The sequence below is a fragment of the Zonotrichia albicollis genome, chromosome 5, assembly GCF_047830755.1.
Source record: "Zonotrichia albicollis isolate bZonAlb1 chromosome 5, bZonAlb1.hap1, whole genome shotgun sequence".
Classification (NCBI taxonomy): domain Eukaryota; kingdom Metazoa; phylum Chordata; class Aves; order Passeriformes; family Passerellidae; genus Zonotrichia; species Zonotrichia albicollis.
Window position 1 is genome coordinate 56,686,959 of NC_133823.1, and position 22,645 is coordinate 56,709,603.

General features: G+C 34.6%; 1 long non-coding RNA gene across 2 annotated transcripts in view; it reads left to right on the forward strand.

Annotated features, from left to right (window-relative positions):
• Positions 1 to 5,951: 5,951 nt before the first annotated feature.
• Positions 5,952 to 22,645, forward strand: part of LOC113459037 (uncharacterized) — a 153,476-nt gene continuing 136,782 nt past the window's right edge. For both annotated transcript variants that reach the window (XR_012580511.1, XR_012580510.1), the window contains exon 1: positions 5,952 to 6,332. This is a non-coding gene — a long non-coding RNA (uncharacterized LOC113459037). The remainder of the gene's footprint in view (positions 6,333 to 22,645) is intronic.

The following is a 22,645-nucleotide window of genomic DNA, read 5'->3' on the forward strand; positions in this document are numbered from 1 at the left end:
CACATACACATACACATATACATGTAATTTATTTGCTAAAGATCCTAAATTGAATCAATAGCACAGCCAAGCAAAGAACTAATGTTTCCTAGTTTTAATGGCATTTTTTTTTCAGTGAACTACACATGATAACCTCTGACTTAGCTTCAATTTTTGTTATTAAACAGATTGAACAAGATTATTCAGTCTAAATTAGATCAGACTCCCTGACATGTCCTGTCATTAGATACTATTGCATAAGTAGCTAGTTGGACTTTTACCCACAAAAATGATTGCAAGTGAACAGATATTAAACACTCATGAATGTTTCATAATGGAGAGAAGGGAGAAGTCTTCTTTTAAAAATATTATTGTGGTAAAGAGGTGATTAAAAAGAAATCCTTAATCATTCTTAATCCAGTATGTATCTGGCTTGATTTAATATCAAGCAAATCATAGATTCAATGTTTTAGCTCATAGATTCTGCTAGCTCTCTATTTGCTTTCAAAACATGTTCCAAGGTTCCTGAAGTGCTGTGACTGATATAGCTTTACTGTTATTTTTGAATCTTCACCCCACCGCAACATCTAAAGCATGTAAGTGAATACATTTACTCTAATAGGCACTTTTAGCAGATAATAGGCTTGACATGATGTCCTTAAGTAGAAAATGTTCAGAGTTGGTTATTCAACAACATGACCTCATGAGACAGAATTTAAAAGCAACATTTTTACCCCAGTTAAACATGCATTCATAATTTAGCTTGTTTTTTTCTACAAATGCTAATGCTATTCTTTAATAATCTGACATAGTAAAATTATTTGGTCTGAATTGTTCTGCATATGTATTAGAGCTAACCCACAGGTTAGGTTGCTTGGGATGTCTAATAATCCTTATGGGAAACAATTTATAAATATTAGTTTTAGAAAACTGATTTTATCATAGAATCATAGAATGTTTTGGGTTGGAAGGGGTCTTAGAAAGCTTTTTTTTCCAACCCCTCTGCCATGAGTAGCTTCTGCTAGATCAGGTTGCTCAAAGGCCCATCCTGCCTGGCCTTGTACACTTCCAGGGATGCTGCATCCACAGCTTCCCTGAGTAACTTCCAGTATATCACCACCCTGACAAAAAAGGATTTGTAATAACATTAATATAAACCTACCCTCTGTCAGTTTGATGCTGTTACCCCATTTTCTGCCACTCCATGTCCTTCAACTTCAGGTTAAAGCCCTCTTTGCCAGCTTGGCAAGCCAGTGACTCAAGATACACTTTCCCTTCTCTTATAGATGGATCCCATCTATCTCCAGCAGAACACTGCTCTCAAAGTGAGTCCCATGCTCTAAGCAGTCTAACTGAGAAAGTAAGTAAAAGTTTTTTACCAATTTTTTATGACTGCATTGTGCTATGGATTGCTCTTCACTTACACATAGGCAAAGTGCTGCTTTTCCCATTTTTTCTTTAAGTTTAGTTTAGAGGTAGAAATTTCTGCCAGTTCACCCACTGCCAATACAGAGCTTTCATCAAATAATTTGTCTATCCATATGTTAAATAGATTAGAAATCCATCATGACCTGTAGAAGGCTAGAAGCACTGTAATCTAAGCTTGTTAATTCAGTATTTGTCTTAACATACAGTTGAAATAATAATTTGGTTAAATTATTTGCCTTTATTAAAAGGGATTTTGCTTTTAAAGAAACCTAGAAATTGTGTCCTTGTCCTAGGCATGCAGTAATTGCAGTATGTGCAGAAGATGTCTAAATTTGCTTATTCATAGCTAGTGTGAGAAATGATGACAGAAGAGCTACACAGATATTGAATAATTACCCAAAGGTCATGGGCAGGATTGTGCAGACTGTTTTGAAGACTACACCACTTTGTTATGGTGATACCATTATTGGACATAACTGGTCATGACCTATGGTAACAAAGATGAGAAAGTCACCAGATTTTCTCTGTGTGTGTGAGTCTGTGGATATGCATCCAAATCTATCCAATAGATCATAATTATTAAGTGAGGGAAAAAAATAGTGCAAACTTTATAGTGTTTGCTGCTTCTTTTCACAGAAAAAGGTACAAAAAAATGAAATAGGACATATCAGTTTCTTTTCATGTCAGTTTAAAGCCCAGGAAAAATTGTCCCTTTAATAATGGCCTTAAGAGCAATAGAAAAACAACAAGAAAATAAAGATTCAAAAACAGCATCTACCTAACAGAACAATTTCTTATTTTTTCTAAAATTTAAGAAAGATCAAATTCCAAGGAATTTCCCCCCAAAAATAGTGCTTGTGGGGTTAAAAGATCAGTACCAAACATGAAGTGAGCAGGTTCTCAAAAAAATAATGAAGATACATGCCAAGAATGGACTTGGTCTGTGGTGTAGGGTTTATGTGGAGTTAGATAGATAGACAAATGTGGAGGGGTACAAGAAGATGAGATATGACATGAGGAATGTAAGGGTTTCTTTCGTCACCTTCCCCAACCAAATCCCCATTTCCCTTCAGTTTCCCTTCAGTTTAATATTGAAAAAAAGATATTTTAATGAAAGGGGTAAACATGCACTATATTTTCCAGATTCCTTTTTTTTTCCCAATTTTTTTAAACCTTCTATTTATATGATTTGTATTCCTGTAGTATTTCCTAGTTCAAAGTCTTTGCTGTTATTTTTTATTTGAGCTCAGTGGCTTTATTTTTGTCCAGTTCTTATTCAAGTTACTTTGAATTCCCTCTCCTCCTTTTTCCAAGTTTTCCATCAAAACCTTTCTGAGTAGGTTTGTTTCTCTGTTCTTTTTCCTCACAGTATTCCTTAATTGTTCTTTGCTCCTCTTCAGCTTAGCTATGATTGCTCATTCCTCATCCACCCACTTACTTGATTTACTTTTCTCCTCCTGCTAACAATCACCCACATAGGTAGTTTTATTTCATTCACCATTCTGTCTCCTTCCTCTTTGCCTCAGCCACCCATTAATTCATTCCTTATTCTGCCTCACACTTGCAGTTGCTTATTCAATCCATTTTAGGAATCTGGTGGAAATTCAAAAAGAGTAAATGTAAAAAGTAGGCATAAATAGCAAGAGGAAAGCTGTAGGCTGTGAAAAGTGTGGAAGTGAACTGCTGGGAAAGTGGTGGTCAAAGAGACTGGAAAGGAAATCTGGGTTGAGACATTCCTAGGGTGTCAGGAAAGCTGTTACTATCTGGGGGAGTTTGTTTGAGGGAACAGATGGGGAAAGGAGAGTTTTGGAAAATGGATAGATAGAGTGGAAAATTGCTGTTCTCAAGAAATTCAGTGTACTCTTGTATGACCCTGATGTGTGATCTCTGTGTGAACTGAGCAGGTTCAAAAGCCTTTGTTTTTATAGTTATTGAATTCTGGCTTTTACCTCTGAACTTTTTAAGTGTTCATTTTTAGCAAACTGCCACAAGACTGCCATGGGGCATACCAGGAGAGCCACCATCCTGTTCATCATCCCATGCAGAGATCATTTATGAGTGCATGTTCCCTTGGAGTGGAACAAGAGCTGGTATTATTCTACATCACAGCAGTGAATGAAGATTTACAAAATTTACTGCAATTTAAGCTCATAATCTATAATCACCACCACTTATTGCATCTTAAAAGAGTCTTTTTTCTCAGTGATGCTGGCTTGGAAATTTGCATCTTGCATGATAGCAAATTATATATAACAGCCAAATATACATAAAACCAAGGAAATTATCATGGAGAAAGACTCTGAATTAGCGAATATTAAATAGATAAAAATTACATATATCATCTAAATATATAGAATAAACAGTCAGGAAACAGAAAATTATCTTTATAGGTAACATGCTGTGCAAAATTTCACTGAGCTAAATAGTACTAGTATGAATAGGTAACATATAAATTTTATCAAAAAATCCTAAAGTTGCTAAAGTATAAATTTTTTTTAATGAGTTTTTGCAAGAGCTGTGCTGTATTCCCATTCAGCATTAATTTGTCAAATGGAGCCTTGTAGAGAAATCCGTGCCCACAAGATGGCAGGAGTCCCATTCAAACCTGACCACAGAACTGCAGAGCATTGAAAAAGTTTGCTATGAACCTTGCTTTTTTTCCTGTAGCTATAGTATAACACTCCTGCTCCAAATTTGCCTTTAATTTTGCAAAAAACAGGAACTTATGAGAAGGTTGGTTTTGTGTATATATTTTTAATATGTTTTTGAGCCATGTTACTCTCCCTCATTGATTATACTGCCATTTTTTTAATGCATGTATTACCCTACTGGAAATTATCTTTTAAAAAATAATTACCATTTTTCAAAATCAGTGGTGTCATTCCATGTTGTTTCAGTAGACTGAGAAATATCAGGAAGACATATAAATTTCCTGAAATTTGGGCAAAATATAATCAAAATATTTCCATGACTGCTGTGCTGCAGAGAGTTTCATGAATATTTAAGAATTTCCATTTCCATGTGCTGACAAACCTTTTCTTCTCTCCAGTGGAGAGTTAAAGATCTCTATTTGACACTTTTCAAAACTTCTCTGTTAAAGCACAGTCAATCAAGGTGGGATTTTTAAGAAAGCTTGGTGTTGGCTGACCTCTCCACTTAGGGAAACAAATTCTATAGTTTTTGGGATGAGGATCATGGTATTGTGTCTTTCTGTTGTGGCTTACGTCCATGTTTGATACAAATATCCAGGAATACCAATTTTCATTTAAAATAAATTTTTCTAGGTCTGAGAAATATGATGGAAAACACTTGGAAAATAGATTGATAAATGGCCTAAGGCACAAACAAAAAAGATCCACATATTTTTGATTTTAAAAAATATTCATTCTAAATTCAGTCAATTTTTTTTTGTGCCCTAACTAAAAAGCATTTACCATAAGCTGTTATAGATATCAATGAATTTTGCCAGTGGTATCCAATGAGTTTAGGCCAAAGCTGGGGGTTTTTAAAACGTTTCCAAGTACATTTTTAGAACACACGGAAATTTTTCTGCCTAAAATTTAAAAACAACTGCACTTCAAAAAGAACTACAAATGCTAATGCAAGTATTGTAGGCAGGAAGAAAAATCCTTATTCATATGATTACAAGTATATTCCTCTTAAAAGAAGAAAATTCACTCAATTGCACATTAAAAAATACAGATAAAATTGCTTTGAAAATTCATTGTGTGGCAAGATCTAAAATCATGAACTTTAAGAATTTACACTAAATTTTTCGACTTATGAAATGAAAATGTTGATGTTATTCTTTATTTAGATTGTGGACATTTATATTACTGTATGTAATGACTATAATAATAAGAGGATTTCTGAGTTCTTTGAGCAGTGTGTGACTGTCTTTAATATAATCCATAAATTGTAAAACACAACTCTAATCTGAGATATTCCAAGTTGATATCTTGATACATTGTTTTAATGTGAGTGCATGGTTATTGCATAATAGCAACACATTTTAATAAACTACAGTGAAAGAGAGTAAAATGCCAGGTCAATTAGGATAAATGACACACCAAGACTTTTATAAAGAAAAATCCCCCAGTGCAAATTATTCAAGCTGAATATAATGAATAAAATTAATATAACATCCTTTGGTGCACTGTAGAATAATTCCACCAGGTTAATATTTTTAATACAATTGTTTGGTATTAGTAAGATGGCAATATCTGCTTTAGGTGCTGCCTTTTCCAGGTAATTTTATTTTATGCTTCACATGTGCAAAACTTGATAAATTTTAAAGATGCAAAAAGCAACTTAGAAACAAGCTGTGCTTTAATACCACCATCAGGGTTCTGATTAATCATTGGAAGAAGAATCCAACCCAACTATACTATAATTTTGCCTCAGATTTTGAGCCGGGCAGTGATACTGGACTCAGAATTTCAGAAAACAAGTGTTCCAATCTTGTCCTTTACTTCTTCCCATGAAAATAGGTTTTCCATTAACATTTTGGTTCCACATGAGTGCCAAGGAGCAAAACACACAGCTGAGCTTTCTTGTAGCCACTGCTGAGGATTCTTTGTACCCACACTGTAAAATCATCATTAGTTTCCATTGCTTGTCAGTGACAGTGTTAGTTCCTGTATAGATGCCAGTGTTTACTACAGTAGTATCTAAGATACTGGTTTTTTTCAAAGTACTAAAAGGGCAAAATAAGTTATTTTTCCCAGACAGGTCTCATAAAAATTCCCTCAGTGTCTGGATGCAATCAGAACAACAAACTCATTGGGCTGTGACTGATTAATTCATCTTCAAAATTTTTCATGGTTTTTAAAAACTGTATTGTTGGAATATTTACCAGAGGCTCATTTCAGTAATTGACATGTATGTTAAGAATCCTCATTAAACTGGGAACTGAACTGCAACAGGTAAGAAAATTATTTGGCTTAATATCTGTTTCAGAAACACTCATAGGTATTAAGGTACATCTATCTATGTACATGTTTATGTATCTCTACAGGTTACTTTGAATTGCAGTTTTCTTCACAGTACTTCTTAATATTTCCAGTTAAATCAGAATTTGTATAGAGTAGGGATGTGACTTTTAGAGGTACACAAATATCTTTGTCATCTTTTACACTATGTGATTTCAGTGATTAGTATGTGATACTATGTGATTAGTATCTCTCTTTTTCTGCATGCTGATGTGAGATGTTCCTCAAGGAATAGGTCATTCATAAGGAAACTAATGGTATGGACAACTGCTTTAAAAGAACGTTAATTCTTGATTCAGGTATCTGCTGAAGAAATTTGTACTTTAACTCAAAATGTGAAAATCAAAAGTATTTGAGGCTGTGTGTAGGTAATTCTTGTCAATCTTGTTTACTTACTATTCTCTTAATGGAAGAAATCTTTACATAACGTCTTCTTTCTGGGAGCAGTAAAAATTCCAGGAACACTTGGGAGATGAACCTCAAATTCAATTTCATTATTTATTACACTATTACCAAAAGCTGGTCTGGAGGAATACCTGGACTTTCCATATGATGTCTAAGATGAATCATGATTCTCTGCAATGGCTGTTACTGTTTTACAACCAAATTATGCAAAGATAAGAGAAAGATTTTGCTAATTAACTGGAAATAAGTGCAAAGTTATCTGTATTACCTCTTTTAAAATGCAGGGAAAATGTACAGGCAGATCAGGGACAAAGCTTTAGTGTACAAGAGAAGCCATTCCACATCAGACTAACAGCTTGCTTATGCTATTATTCCTTCTGACAATGGCCGTTACCAGATGCTTCAGAGGAAAGTGCAAGAATCCCTGCAGTGAGCACTTATGAAATGCTCTGCCCGTAGAGGAAATTTCTTGTTAATCTCTGTCAGCGATGATTGGTTTATATCCTAGAGCATGGTGGCTTGAAGGTTAAGTATAAAATAGCTGTAGGACAAGTACGACTGTACTACTGTAAAAGAGGCTGTGTTTCCCTAAGATACTTCAGTTTTATAATGTGATAACAGGCACTGGCCAAATGATGTTAAGCAACTTCCTCAGAATGTTTCAGCATTTATTGTAGAGACCGGATAATGAAGGGGATCTGGGATAAACACAAGGGATTAAGTCTGTGTGATTTACAAAGAATTAGTGAAAACAGACATGTTTTCTTTTTCTTTTATTACTTTTTGTAGTCTTGCATACATTTAGTGGTAATATGGAAAATCTCGCCTAGTTTTGGTAGAATAATCATATTTAAATAGTAGATTTTTCATTAATAATATTTTCTGTTTTCTGGTCACATTTGTGACTTCTTGAAATGATTTGTGGAACGACTTCATGAAATGATTCTTTTGCTTCTAATATACAGGCAAAGACTGAATTTTCTCATTTTAAAAGAAGAGTAAAAAGAAAAAGTTTTCAAGATTCCTTTGCATATCATGAAGGGACATAAAGGCATACATCCAAACATGTCCTTCTCCTACCCCCCTCTTTATACTTGGTGGTAAAAAAAAGCTAAGCTTCTAAAAATTTTGAATGTCACGAGAAGATGTCTTCCAGTGATGAATGAGGATGTTAAGTGTGCTCAGCTCTCCATACCTATAATCTGCCAGCTGGAAGCTGCCATTCCCACATTGCCATTCCTATTCTCTGCTGGACAAAGGAGTCTGAGAGCTTTGCCTTATCCACTTCAGGCAAAGTCAGTTCTCTTTTCAGACTGCCTTCATCAGCTGTTTATTACTGCTGTGACTCCTTATGGGGTTCTCATATGATCCATTATGCCCAGAAGCTGCAGAACTGGCAGGCTCTCAGGAACAGACAGGAGGAAACTCTTAGGGTTGCTCATAGCTTCAGTTGTCACTGTTCTTTGCTAGATGAACATCTGTCTGCAGCCTACAAATGAGCTCTGCATAATCACTCTGCTAAGAACACAGCTATTTTTATCCTTGTGTTTTTGTGCACTGCTCGTGAACTTTTCATCTCCTTGCTAGCCTGGCTATCTTAATGTTGCTGGATATCTTCAACCTGGCCCATTTTTGTATAGTTCAGATTTTGTATAACTACACTGGAGGTTTCAGCTCAGTTCAACATTTAGGAGCTCTGGGTGTTACTCAAGCAAGGCATTTTATAATATTCTTCTGGGAAGAAATAGCCTCAAAGCATCTGGATATAAATACCTCTATTAATCATGTGGCTGAAAATAAAAGTAGGAATTCTAACTTTAATTGTAAGGAAAATGACTGAGTTACATCCTCTCTAAGTGACAATGGTGTAGTTTTATAATGTAGATTATTCCTGTAGCAACTGAATATTGGCCTACATTGTGTAATGTTACTCTGATATAAGATAACTCTACTCTAACATATGGGTAAAACCTTAAAATCACACTTTTCCCCAATGTTTGGTGATAAACAGGTACTGGTAAAATGGCTAGAAATTCATATCAACCATGTTTTTTGTGAAATGTGAGGAAATTTCAGTAACATCTCTCAGAAAACCTGTGTAAACCTAACAATGCCAGATGACATGAACTGGTTTCTTGTGCTCAAGAGAGAAATGCCCAATAAGATCCTGATAATTCCCAACTGTTTGCTGCCAGCTCAGGAAGCATGTGAACCCAGTATTTATGGAAGTTCTTCAGGAGCTGAGGGCTGATCCCTCAGAGAAACTGTATTGAAACTCAAGCTTGCCAGCTGAAATTCCTAGACTGATCCAAACTATTTTGTTGATAAACAGAATCAATGCTTGGAGATGCACTTAGAAATAGATTGCAGAAAAGCATAGGTCACAGGGTGCATGAGCAGTGACCCCTATTTGGTACAGATTGTCAGATAAAGCTGCCTGGAGACTGCCACAAATGATAAGGGTGTCCCCTGTGAATTAGGATAGATATTTAATTTGGGTAGATGATGGCTTCATCAAGTATCTCTAGCAAAAATACCTTTGTAGAGTAATCACTGCTCTTATTTTAGTGAGTTTACTTCTTATCAAGTCATCTTGAAAATCAAAGGAAAACCCTTTGTGGAACAAAGTGATGAGCATGAAAATACAGGAATAAATACAAAGATTTATGTACACCAGCATTCTGGCAGTCGTCAATAGATAAAACTTTGAGGGTGAATAACAGAACAGGCCAAGTAGAAAATAAAATTTTCCTGCTACTGTTTCTGACTTTTGTCATAACTCCAAGGCTTTGTGAGTGAGAAATTAGCTTTTTTGATGTGTATTATAGAACAGCCTTGGATGAATTTTTTCTTCCATATGATTTTTTCTAATTATTTCTTAACCCACCTAAGCTTTTGACATTTCCAACATCCTGTAGTTATGAGTTCTACAGTTTAATTATGTGCTTTGTGAAAAGTGTTTCCTTTTGTTTGCTTTAAGCCTGACACTTGATAACTAAGTCATCTAAGTTCCCTCATGATGGGAACCAGAGAACAGTTCTCAGTATACTTTATTCAAGTCAATATTTTATATGTATTCATCATATTAATCTCATGGGTATTTCTTTTCTATCTAGTAGTCTTCATCTCTCTGCTTTAAATAACAACTTTTTATTCTCCTAGGTACACTTCCTGTATCTTTTTAGTTATCCAAAGTCCATTTTCAGATGTGGGGAAGTAGGACTACATTCAATATTCAGCAACATTTATTTGGGATTCCTTATCCAACTATGTCTACCATTCTGCTGCTTCCATGATCTCTCATGAGTATTGAGCAGAAGCTTGAATAGATGTGTTAAAGACTCCCAAAACTCTGTTTTGAGTGAACATGGCTAATTTAGGCTCACCATAGTAATAGCTGATTTGTATGAGTGGCTGTTGATATTCCTTGGATATTTTCCAAGTCCAAACAGTCTTTATGATAACCTTCTGTAGCTTGTTGCAGCTGGCTTTTGTTTTGATAATGCTAAATAATTCAGCATTGTCAGCAAAGTTGGCCATCTTTTCATCAGTATCCCCACAGCTTGCTGTAAACTCTGAATAAAACAAATATCCATATGCTTGTTGATGTTTTCTAGAAAATTCTCTTCACAGAGGAATTTTTGTAAAACTTGGTATTCTTAAAAAATCAAGTATCATGCAAAATATCTTTCCTATTATTCCAAGTGCCTTATTATCTTTACTGCCTTGCTGAGAAATTTTGATAAAATCTTTTTGAAAATTCAAGTAAATAATGTCCGCCACATCTCTCATGCTATTCAATTTATCAAAGAGCTCCTATAAATTTGTGAGGCACAATAATATACTACAAAAGCTGAGTTAATTCTTCTCATTATACCATAACTATTTGTTTGTCTACTCCTTTTTTACATTTGGTTTCCTTTCTTTATAAAGTGGTCAGATTAAGACATGCATGTTTTCTTCTACTCCAACTGAAACTTATCAGGGGAACTGACTTCTTTAACCATTAACTCTCTCAGCACTGAGATCACTTTCAGTAATATTATCCATCTAACAATTTCATATCTGATATTTTTAGCTCATGGGTGAATATCACCTTGTTGTGGCAATTTTTTACTATTCATTTTATTGAGTTGTTCTAAGAATTTTTTCACTAAGAGTCCAATTGTAAATAATTCTTATAATTCTCCCTCTGCAAAAAAGTTTCCCCTGTGGAAAGCAGTCTAACATCATCTGTAGAGAACATCAATATAAAGAATTAATTTAACCATTCCGCTTTGACCTCACCTTCTTTTACAGCTTCTTAATCACCTGTTGGTCCTATAGAGTCTTTGTCAGACTGCCTATTTTTATATATTCATAAAGAGTTTCTTCAATATTTTTAGATGTTTTTATGATTTCACATTTCATTTTCTGGACTTACATTCTTTTTACTTTCCACATTTCCACAAAAATTTACAACTCTGAAAATTTCCTTTATACTAGCAACAATTTCGTAAAAAACCTGGGTTGTCTTGTTTTTGTTTTTTTTTTTTTTTTTAATTGGTATAATCTGTTGTTCGTATGAACACATTATTTATTTGTAATTTCACTTTCTTATGAAAAAAGGCATTCTTTTGTGTCATAGCAAATATTGTTCCAAATATACTCATGGTGTATATATAGTTGTACCAGCAGCCCTTAACATCAAATACCAGTGTATTTGAATTTAGATTTTATTTTACTTCTGCTGGAACTACGGAGAGTTATTTCTGCATTTTCTCCAAATCTTTAGAGGTATAAAATTATGATCTGAGGTATGAGGCCAGAACAGTTGATTTAGAGATATGACCCAATTTTATAATAATTGTTGCAATCCTACCGAAAGCTAGATTTATTTTATAGGAAATATGCTTCTAAGTTTTTGTATTTATTTAACCAGTTGCCAAGTGAATATTCTTCATTTCAGGGTGCCATTTTAGTCTAATGAAGTAAAATCAAGCATATGATTTAAAAGGTTTGGAGACCTGCTTCTGTCCTGTACTTTGTTCCCTTGTTCTGTAGGAAAGGTCAGTACTAACATAAGCAAGTCAGGACAGTACACAGAGAAACTAAATATTCTGGTGTATTATGGCAAACTTCAGTGTTTTCCAGTATACCTAGGACCTCAAGGAGCAAACCACGTGTCTTATGTTGAGTGATTATATGTTTGAGAAATCTTTTTCCCAGTTTTGAGCGAGATAGAATTGATTTTTATTTTTTCCCCCACAATTATTTACTTTATTTGCTTGGAATCATGCAGATACTATATGTGACTGACTTTACTTCTTAAGCTGATTTAGTTTCTCTCCTGGAGAAAAAACATTTTAAAGAATTCAGGATTTTGACATAAAGTTTTCTGCTTGCTAATCTCTCAGGTGCTATTAATGAAATCTCTGGTAAGATGGAACAGAGATATTGTATTTGCCAGAGATATCTGTATTGGCCACAGCCATAGTGATGAATATCTTCAAATGTTCTGCCTAATTTCCTATTCCTTATTTAAATGAAATCATATTTACATAGTGAGCTCTTGTTCCACTGATGCTCAGACTGTTTCTCAACACCACCACAGCCACATCACCCACCCACAGATAATCCTAATTATATATTATATTATATAAAAAGTACCCGCATTCCTAATTGCAGGTACTTTTCCAATTACATGTTGGGGACTTCCCATAGATCAGGTCTGCACATATGGAAAGTCTCCCACCTCTTGGAGATGAAGAAAACCTCACTTTTTGTTATTGAAATAGTAATTAAATTTCAGAGAAATCTGTGATGATTTAAGTGTCAAGCACTGCCCAGGGGGAGGCAGGCACTACATCAAGATGTGTGCAAACTTTTCTATTACTATGAACTAGGACAAAGGCAATTATTCATGTTGTGTTTTAGTAGCCTAACTCAGAAAAATAGCAGAATTTGTTTGATAAGAACATAGTTCACTGGAATTTTAACGGGCAGCTATTTTCAATCTGCAGAACTAAATCCAATTTGAGATGCGGAGAATTTATCTGTGCAGCCAAATCTAGGATGTGAACATGCAGCTAGATACTTAAGCTCCAGAGTGCTGTCTACTTACTGCAAAACTCTCTTCTATCTTTACTCTCCCCTGCTTTCCCTCATAAATGTACTGAAAGCCAGGGTGGCTTTGAAGAATAAAAGGTTGGAGGTTTGCAAATGGCAGGCACAGGGCAATTAAACAAGGGAGGTGCCAGTGCCGTTTGCTCTCAGGGTGCCCACTCAGGGCCAATGTTAATAGGGCTATTACTACAGTATGGATGAGGATTTTTTTGCTTTTAGAGTGTCTGCTGTGGTAGCTGTACAGTGCAAAGCATGATCTGCTTTGTATATCCAAATTATTGAAGCTTACTTGCTGGGGCATGTTCCTTTTCTCTTTCTTGCTGTCTGCATTTGTTCACGGAATCTCAGTTTCCTACCTGCCTATTCTTATATTTATTATCAGCATCTGCCTTTTTCATAGCAGATCCCTTCTATTCAGATAAGAGAATACCAATTTTTTTAATTAAACTTTTAATGTCCACTAGATTAATGCTCCACTGGGAGGAGGGAGGTGGGGGTGGTGTTGCTCCATTCTTGTTCCCGTTCAATCCATTATAAAAAAGAAGAGGATGTCTTTAGCTGTCTTACCTAAATATCTTGGGGAATTTGAAAAGAAAATGAATTTTGAGCTTGAGGTCAGATGATAATGAATCTAAAACCTGACTATTGATGATCCACTTTGAACATATTTCAAGTCCCTCCCACACTATTTACAATCTGCCTAACCTATCTGGGTTACTTCAGTCTTGAAGAGAAAGATATATAGTGGTGCTTAAATCAAACAGTCAATGCAACAACATTATTATTTAAAGTGTACCATAAATTTCTAAAAAATATTTAAAGCATTGGTATATGTCATTGTATTATCATACCTATATCATTCCAGTTATGTGCCCTAGAGACATTCAGTTCAGTTAGAAGAAGAAGAAAGTGAGAAGCTTGTGGATAACGAGAAATAAAGTGTTTTATATTTGTGTGAGCAATAAACATTCCTAACCATGATTCAGAGGAGTTCAGGTTGTTGGCATATCTGTAATGGGGCTCTGTGCAAGTTATTTGATCCACACTCTTGCCTAAACTGAAGTGTGACCCAAACTTATTTCTTCTAGGCCTTAAGGCCCTAGCTTTAAAGTTGAGTTCTGTGGGTCTGTATTTTCTGCTTTTTCCAAATTACCAACTGTCCTACAACTGCTCCTGATCAGGAGAACTGGTTTCTTCCATAGGCAGGAATATACAGTGAAGATTTCTCAGAAAACCTGAACTGACTAAAAGCAGATATTGTTTTAAAATTTGGTACTTCTCTTGGACTTTTCATCACTGTTTTGATGAAGGTTCTCAGTGCCACTATAATACATTACTGCAATATTAATTTTCTTTTGTCCTTATGCTCTTTTGGATTGACCTTTCCGCCAGACCGACAAGAAATTATCATATTCCAATGTCTCTTTAAGGCATTATTTCTTGTGTTGTTTCATTGGAAGCTTGGAAAAATCGTTTCCATACCACAGCATTTCTCTTTCACATTAGTAAGCTGTTGTGAGTAGTCAGTAGGAGATTTTGGGTAGGCATAATGGTAGTGGGTATGTTTAAAATATCAGAGCAGAGATTTATAACCTGCCTTGAAAGTTTGTCTATTTATAGTTTCATCAGTCAGTGAAATAATGAGGAAATTCTCTTTGGAAAAATAGGTTTCCTCTTTGGAAAAAAATTATATTTAATTTATTTTATATTAAAAAATATATTTTATTTATTGTCTTATAAGGCCTAAAAATGCCTTCTGTTGATATCAATTTCAGTACAGAATTCAGGTTCTCTGACAGCACTGCAAGCTTTATACAAGATATTGGATTGTCCTGACCAAGAACCACATAAACATATTTTCTTCCAGTCTTATTTGGAGATTGTGTACATAGGCTTGGAGATGACTTGCAGTTTGTGGGGTGACAAATGAAAAGAGCTGAGTATGAACACTTTCCAGAATAAGCTGACCAACAGGAGAAAAAGGCTGTTTAAGGTCTTTATAGAAAGTCTTGAGGGAAATGAACTGATCCTTTAAATTTTGTGTGTCTCTTAGACACAGGATAAAAGCAGAAGAGCTGGAGCACAAAGGAGGAGCTCTATAGATAATATAGAGCTATATTATCTAGCTCTATATAGTAATTCTGAGCTATACAATGACAATGACCAGGCATGCTAGAAGGTCTGGGCCAGTGCATTAACCAATATTTCTTCAGGGTGTTGTTTTTTGGTCATAAATGGAAGTCATAAATAATCATTAGTAAAATAATGTGACTGTTGTATATCAGTCTCTCAATTAATGAATTGAGAATAAGATCTGATAGATTCTTGCAGAGATCGATGCCTTAGATATTTTATTTACACAAATTATTTTATGAATATAGAAGTTGTTTATTGTAACTGTTGTCTTGGGAATCTATAAGCTTCTGCAAATATTTTTCCAAATAGAATTGTTTTAAATGCACATTTTTAGTAAATCATATGATAGGAGCTTTGATTCCATACTATAGAATGTGCTTATGTAGTTTTGCCAAAATGCCACAGGTAGTTTTTCTTTAGATTATTGAATGTTTATTATGTATTGAAAACATAACCTTTCCCCTTCTTTCATGTACAGTTAGAGTAATAAGTCTCTATAGAAGACAAACTAATTTAAAACTTTGGGGACACTCACCTACCTTTCTGAATATAATTTTTCTAAAAATTTTGGTTTTGATATCTGATTATGCAGTAGCATCTCACAGACATGATTTTTGTGTTTATTGTACGTGTAGCTTACTTTTAATGCTCACTAGATTTTTAATGCTAAATCTTTTCTATCAGGGCTTTCTGTTTCAAACTTTTAAGGTCTGTAAACGGATCATATCTGAATATTTGTTTCATTTTGGTGGTGTTAGTGGATTTACTATCTCTGAGAAGCAAATGTGACATAAAGTTATTATATGCTAGCATATTACATTTACTAATATTACTGTCTATTGATATTTTCCATGATTGTTGGATTAAATTTGAAAAATAAAGCTCTTTGCAAGCAGAACAAGCTTAACACAGCTGTGACTGTGTTAAGTGTTTCTAAAAATAGTCACAGTGCAGAGTGCACGGTTATTTTTTTATGTTTAAAATTGTGTTAGACCTATAAAACCCAGTATGTCAAATTTGTCATGAAATAATTTGGAACTTAAGGGGTTGTGTGGCTCAGGATTATGTGTTATAGAAATGAGAATTTTATTAACATTGGAAGATGGCCGCACTCCTTTAGAAATCTTTCTCAATTTGAAATAACTTAAAATATTTTGCTAGCATTCCACTTCAAATTGTTCAGAATGGCATGCAACCACTGTGAGTGTGGGCACAAGCTGAAGAATATCTGGCTGCAAAGATTATGGTCCTGGATGTCTGTGCATTTTCTTGGCACTCTGGAACTTGTAAAAATATTGATTAGAGTGAAGATAACATTTCAAAGAAGTGAAGTTCACTTAATGTTTTTCCAGTTTTTTTAATGTATAAGGGCTTATACATGATTATTAGAATAGTGAATGCACCTTGTGGTATTTTATCTATCCATATGTATTTTATCTATCTATCACATAAGATACTAGGAACTCCAGAGCTCCTAGTTAATGGATTTAACTGAATAACTTTTATTATAATTGCTACAGACATGCTTACAACAGGCAGCATACAAAGCCTAAATCAATATCTACTATAAACTGAAATAAAAATGATAAAAAATGCCTCATATTTTCATGGAAATGAACTATGCCATGACATTGCCAAGGGCATGGCAATGAAGAAGTCAAAAACATACTTCTCCTAATTATATTTATTTGAGAAATTTTAGCAAATACCAATCGAATTCCTGATCTGGAAGAGTCTTTTTATGCAGTCTTATTTGTTTCTAGGCAAAGAAAATATTTAAATATGTTTTGACTTACCACTATTTAGAGGTTTTATTTAGGAGGATTTCTGCAGATTTGTGCAAAGATGTGTGTAAAATGCTCATTGCATGGTCTCCTGCTTAGGGTGTGTTCAGCTGTCCTCCTCTGGCTTTCCTGCTCGGGTCTCATCCCAAACCAGGACAGGAATGTGGCTGAGTGTGCACCTTGGCTGGAAGTTTAGTAGCAATATTGGATCCTGTAGGATTGGCTACATGCTCCAATTTGCTACATTTTTGATCACTTTAATTTTAAAATATATTCTAAAGAGCAGATGTAAATTAATTTTTTATTTAATTATGGCTCAAGATTGCTTCAGGTTAAAGTGGTTTAATGTTCCAGCAAGATACAGGCAAATAATGCTGATGAAGTTAACAAAATGCTGTTCTAAGCCAAGACTGGTACCTTCTCCTGGTAGAGCTCAGGTGTAGTTTGGTCTCATCCACAATGGCTTGTTAAGCATTGTAACACTCATTTTCTCCTGAAGACACCTCTTGTAGCATGTTCCAATTTGTGGATGTTTGGCCTGCAGTATTGGTCAGAAAGCAACTGCTGCTGGCATTTATGTCATTTCTAATGCGCAGTAACCCAGCAGAAGCAATTCAGTGAATCACAGAAGTAGCTTCAGGGAACCTATAGGCCATAGAGCTAATTTCAGCCTGTGAATAAATAAAAGATGTGAAAGTACAATTCTTTGTGGAATCAGAATGACAAGGTCAATAGAGAGAGATGAGTGAACTGTACACATTTAAATTGTTGGTACTTGTGTACCACATAAGAGTATAAATATACAAATCCTTCCCACCCTGTAAATATAATTAGAATTATCTTATTTACAAAATAGTTATACAATACTTTAGAGAAAATCAACATTATTCTCTTTTATTTTAATATGCAAATAGTTTTCATGATTCAAATGAATTAAGTTTGGAACATATTTTGGTAAAGCCATAGAAATTGCTTTTTGTTTTCTGATTCAGCCTGAGAAATACCAGGATTTTTGGTAAAGTTGCCAGTATTAAAGTAAGAAATGTAATATTCTATCATTTTTCCCATTTTTGCTATGTGACAGTGGTTGTTGATATATCAAAAAAAGGCTGACAAGTTTAGAAAAAAGTGAAAAAAGTCCAAAATATTAAATGGCAAACAGTTTTGTGGAGTTCTGATCTCAGTGGCTGTCTAACTGATAAGGACTAGCTTGTATTTGTAGTAATATTTTCTTTGTGGGCCATTTTCCAGGTAAAAGAGATTAGAATATCTTTATTTTCTGCTAATCTAAGAATTATAATATTTCTAGTATGTAGTTTGTAATAGTGCATCTAGTATAACACAGCTGGAGCCACAGGGTTTGCAGTTGGGTGGGATTTTGTATTGGTTTATTATTTTATTCCATTCCTACACCAATGAGTCTGTTCTCCTCGGTGAGAGAACAATTCTTTCCTCTTCTTCACTGCTCCCAAACAAAGAGAAAGTCTTTCTGTGCAGCAAAAAGGCACACAAAAGACACCCAGAAAAATAATCTCATGCAACCCCTACATATTTACTGGTAGTGATTTCTGGTCATAATTTATCTAGGAAATGAACAGACACAACCTGCTGTGTCCTCCCTTGCCCTCCTACCTTGCTATCTGTGTAGACACTGTAACCTGTGCAAAGTCAAACAACAATGAATTCAAGAAATTAGATTGTAGTAAATTACAACCCCTGTACTTGACCTATATTGCCTTAGTGCTTGATAAAGTCATTTAACTGCTGTTCTCTGATGAAATCTTGTGCAGGACAACTGATTAGCATTGACTATTTTGGAAATCAATCCTAAGAGCTAATGAGACACCTTTTGATGGAATTGAAATTAAAATCTATGTCACTACAGTACCTATCATATGGAAAACACCTCCAACTGTCCAGACTTTTATATATGTTACACACTTTGTCTCATCACCAATTGACTTCATTAATATTTTCCCCCTGCTTCACTGGATGAAGACTATCTGCAGCTTGGTAAGAGAGGAGCTATTGTCTGTGTACAGTCTGTCTGGTTTGCTGCAGAAATGGGTAGATTTGCCATGGCTGGAGGAGAAATCCTTCTGGAACAAAAAGGAAACCTTCACAATTGAAGGAAATTAATATGCTGCTGTGAAAAAAAATAATTCTAACGATCTCTGAATTTTTACAATGGCAAGTGAGCCAATTAATTAATATTAATTTTCTTTTTCTAGAACATATAATTTTTGTTTTGAAAACATTTAATTTTGTGCTCTTAACTACAGCTAAATCCAACAACTTCTACCTTAAAATATATATAATTCTATCTAAAGTCCAGTACTGTGAGAAAAATGGATATAACTATACTAGGAAGGCATTTGGTGTAATGGAGGCTTTTACCTTACATTTTCTCATTTCCCAATTTGGTAATTGGACAGTATAATCCTCTTTTCTCACAGGACTCTGCAACAATGCATTAATTAAGGTTTGGAAAGTATTCAGATTCTAGAGTACTGAGACCCTGACTGAAGAGCCCCTGAGAAAATGAGTGATTGGGCCCACAAGGAGGTTTTGAATACGGTCCAATAAATAAGGCCCATAGATACATATTCAAAAGCACAAGGAAAGTATTGAAAAACTGCATCTCAAGAAACCATTGCCTCCCTCTCCTTCTGAGCAAAATTACAGTATGTGATTTCAATCCATACACTACACAGTGGATTTCCAAACTGGGATCTGTAAGGATGAGTTTATGTGACAATGTGAACTCATAATAGTTGGATTACTGCTTTAAAGAACTTTTTGAAAACAAGCAAACAAAGAAGCAGAAACTTTAACTGAACTTTTAGAGCTAGAAAGGCAGAAGCCAACTGAAATAGTTTCAGTAACAAACTGTGAATAAAAAAACCCCTGCAAAACAGACAAACTCAGTCTGAATTTCTATAGTTCCTAGATTTCTATGGTTATATGATGATGATTACTTTCTGCTTTTTTTCTTTGGGGGGGGGGTGTTTTTTGTTTTTGTTTTATTTTTTTTTTAATGTTTTGTATCTGTGTGGAAGACCATCAGATATAAAAAAAGCAAATGGATTGTATTTGCTTCACAGAAATGAAGCTGTTAGACAGTTACTTCAGTTTAAATGTGAGTGATTTGTAAGGCTTAATCAGAATCACATGCATGTTTAAGGTTAAAGATACTTTTTTGTGGTTTAGTATTGCCCTGTAGATGACATCCAGGAAAACCCATATGCTCAGGCAAAGAATGATTTAAGCTAATAAGATATTCCACAAAGTGGTGTGAGTTTCTGTCTGTGGCTTTTGTGTTTGTGAGAGCTGCACTGTGCAGGTGGACTAAAGCAGTTCCCAAACAGGATTAGTTTGCTTGTGCAATGCCATAAAATTCCTCTCAGTTTCCATTGCAGCCCAGGGAAAGTCACTTGGATTTCACACACAAATAGGATTGCTTTATGTCTGTGTATGTGGATTTAAAACAATAGATGAGACATTGGAGTAATTAATTTATTCGTTAAGTTAGCATGTGATCCACAAGTAATCAGGTATATGCTGCCAGCTGATATTACTATTTTTCAACATATTAGAAATGTTATCTTTTAAAAATACTGGACTTGATTATTTTGCCACTGATTTTGATAGAAAAGCTTCGAAATATTAAGATTACAAAGCATCAGATAGGATACATCAAATGCAGTTATGGAGTGTGTTGTTCAACTGTATCTAATTCAATCCTCCATTGACTATTATGGGGAATGATAGGAGCTCTTATTATTGACCATTTATAATTATTTGAGAAATGATAGGATATAGGATTGGTGAGGAAGGCAATTGCCTAATAGTACTCATTTGAGTAATTCAGTAAACATAACCTTCTAGTTTGAATAAGTCACACGTGAAATCAAGGCTTGTAAGATGATCATGAGCCTTATTTTGTTATTTGCCTATGGTGTACACTAGACAGAAAAGACACAGAACAGAGAAAATTAATAGTGCTTTGTTCAAGTGTTCCTGAACCCTTCAGAGGGAGTGGTGGTGTTTCCTTTACTGGAATTACAGGATGGATTTTCAATGCAGCATAGCTAAAAATGAAAGCATATATACATTGTAGATAGAGATATATCCAAAGTCCTGCAAAGCTTCCCCAAGATGATGGGATAAAAAAAAAAGAAAAAAGAAAAAAGAAAAAAGAAAAAAGAAAAAAGAAAAAAGGGGGAGATGTCCTCTGCCCTTAAGCATATATGGAGTGAAGATGTCAGCTTACATTCTGCCTTGGCTATGACTCCAGATACAGAACAACAGCACTGTGGCTAGGCTTTCAGTTTCTGTTTTTATAAAAGTGTCAAATTTTGTTTCAAATGCACCAGTTCCTATTTTTCCTTTCCTATTCACCCGTGATAGTTCACCAGTCAGTTTAAGAAAAAACAGTTTTAAGAATTCATGCCTTGGTGATATGAACACCTGAGCTCCCTTGTGTGTTTCAGCGCAGGAGCTAACGAGTGAAGACGGGTGATTTGTAGTGGAGATAATACACAGTTGGGTACCCCAGACTGTGTCTATTCCTTTGTCAATGATGTTAACAAAAGGCAGGCATGCTGAGTAGTCAACCAGTGAGACAAAATATTTGTTGAATGGAGAGTCTTATTGGAAATAAATTCCTTTTTTTGTTTTTCAGATGTATTAGCGAAATGAACAGATCCATAAAAATCACAGATAAATTTCATTTTCTATGAAATTCAAAAATTAATTGTTTGTAATTGAAAATGAAAGGCCTAATTGTTCTTTCATTCATTTTATGCTAACTTTCTCTGGAAATGTCTGTGGACCTATGGCTTTATTTACCTTTTTAATGTGAGTGAGAATTAAGCCCCAAATTGTGGAGATTGGTGGATTCATATGGGATGAATTGAAAAAGTTTTTGTATCAGTTTTGATGTGAGGATCATTTCTCAGTTACAGCACAAGGAAAGCATTAATATGTTTGACTTGTAAATCAGAAGTAAAAAGAATTAAAGATGTTAAAGACTTAATTTCAAATTACTTCTACTCCATCTGTCTTCCCTTTTTAAGCTTAAGAAATTATCTGTAATACAAATGCAATGTTCCATCAAAGGCCACAGAGAGAACAAAGGAAAAGTAAGAAATGACTGCAAACATGCTATTGTAAGAAGAACAAACCCCATGAATGCCACATACACTGACACATGTGTATGTGTACTACACATGTGTAATCCAAAAGCAGTGAAGCTCAAAAAGCAATTCAAAAGATAAAAAACCCATCCCTGTTCCAAATCTTGATATTCACAGGAGAAATTTATAAAATGTGCTTTCAGATTAAATACTTTGTTTGCATTTTTTCCATCTCTTTATCATTCAGGCAGCATTTGTTTCCTTGTGTTTCTAATAAAATGAAAGTCCATGGAAACCAGAAACATCACTGTGTCAGACTAAAAATTGTTGAATAAAAGAGTGTGTGCCTTTCATAAGATAAGAACCAGGAGTGAATCAGCTAACAGCAGGTGAGACTTAAACTGCCATAAATTAATCTTCTAAAATTTTCCTTATTTTTAATATTTGGAATAATATTTTTTTCTCCAGTTTTCAATAGATTATTTGTTTAACACAGAACAAGATTCATTACTCATACTGCATTTCCAGTCATACACTAATTATAATCACCATGTGATTAGAGTGCATGGCTTGTTAGGCTCTTGTGAGGATAGAGGAAAGAAAACAAACTGTTATAACAAACAATTTAGAAGCCTAATAGGACTAGCTCTCTAGGTAGGAATAATTTTCTGCTCAATAC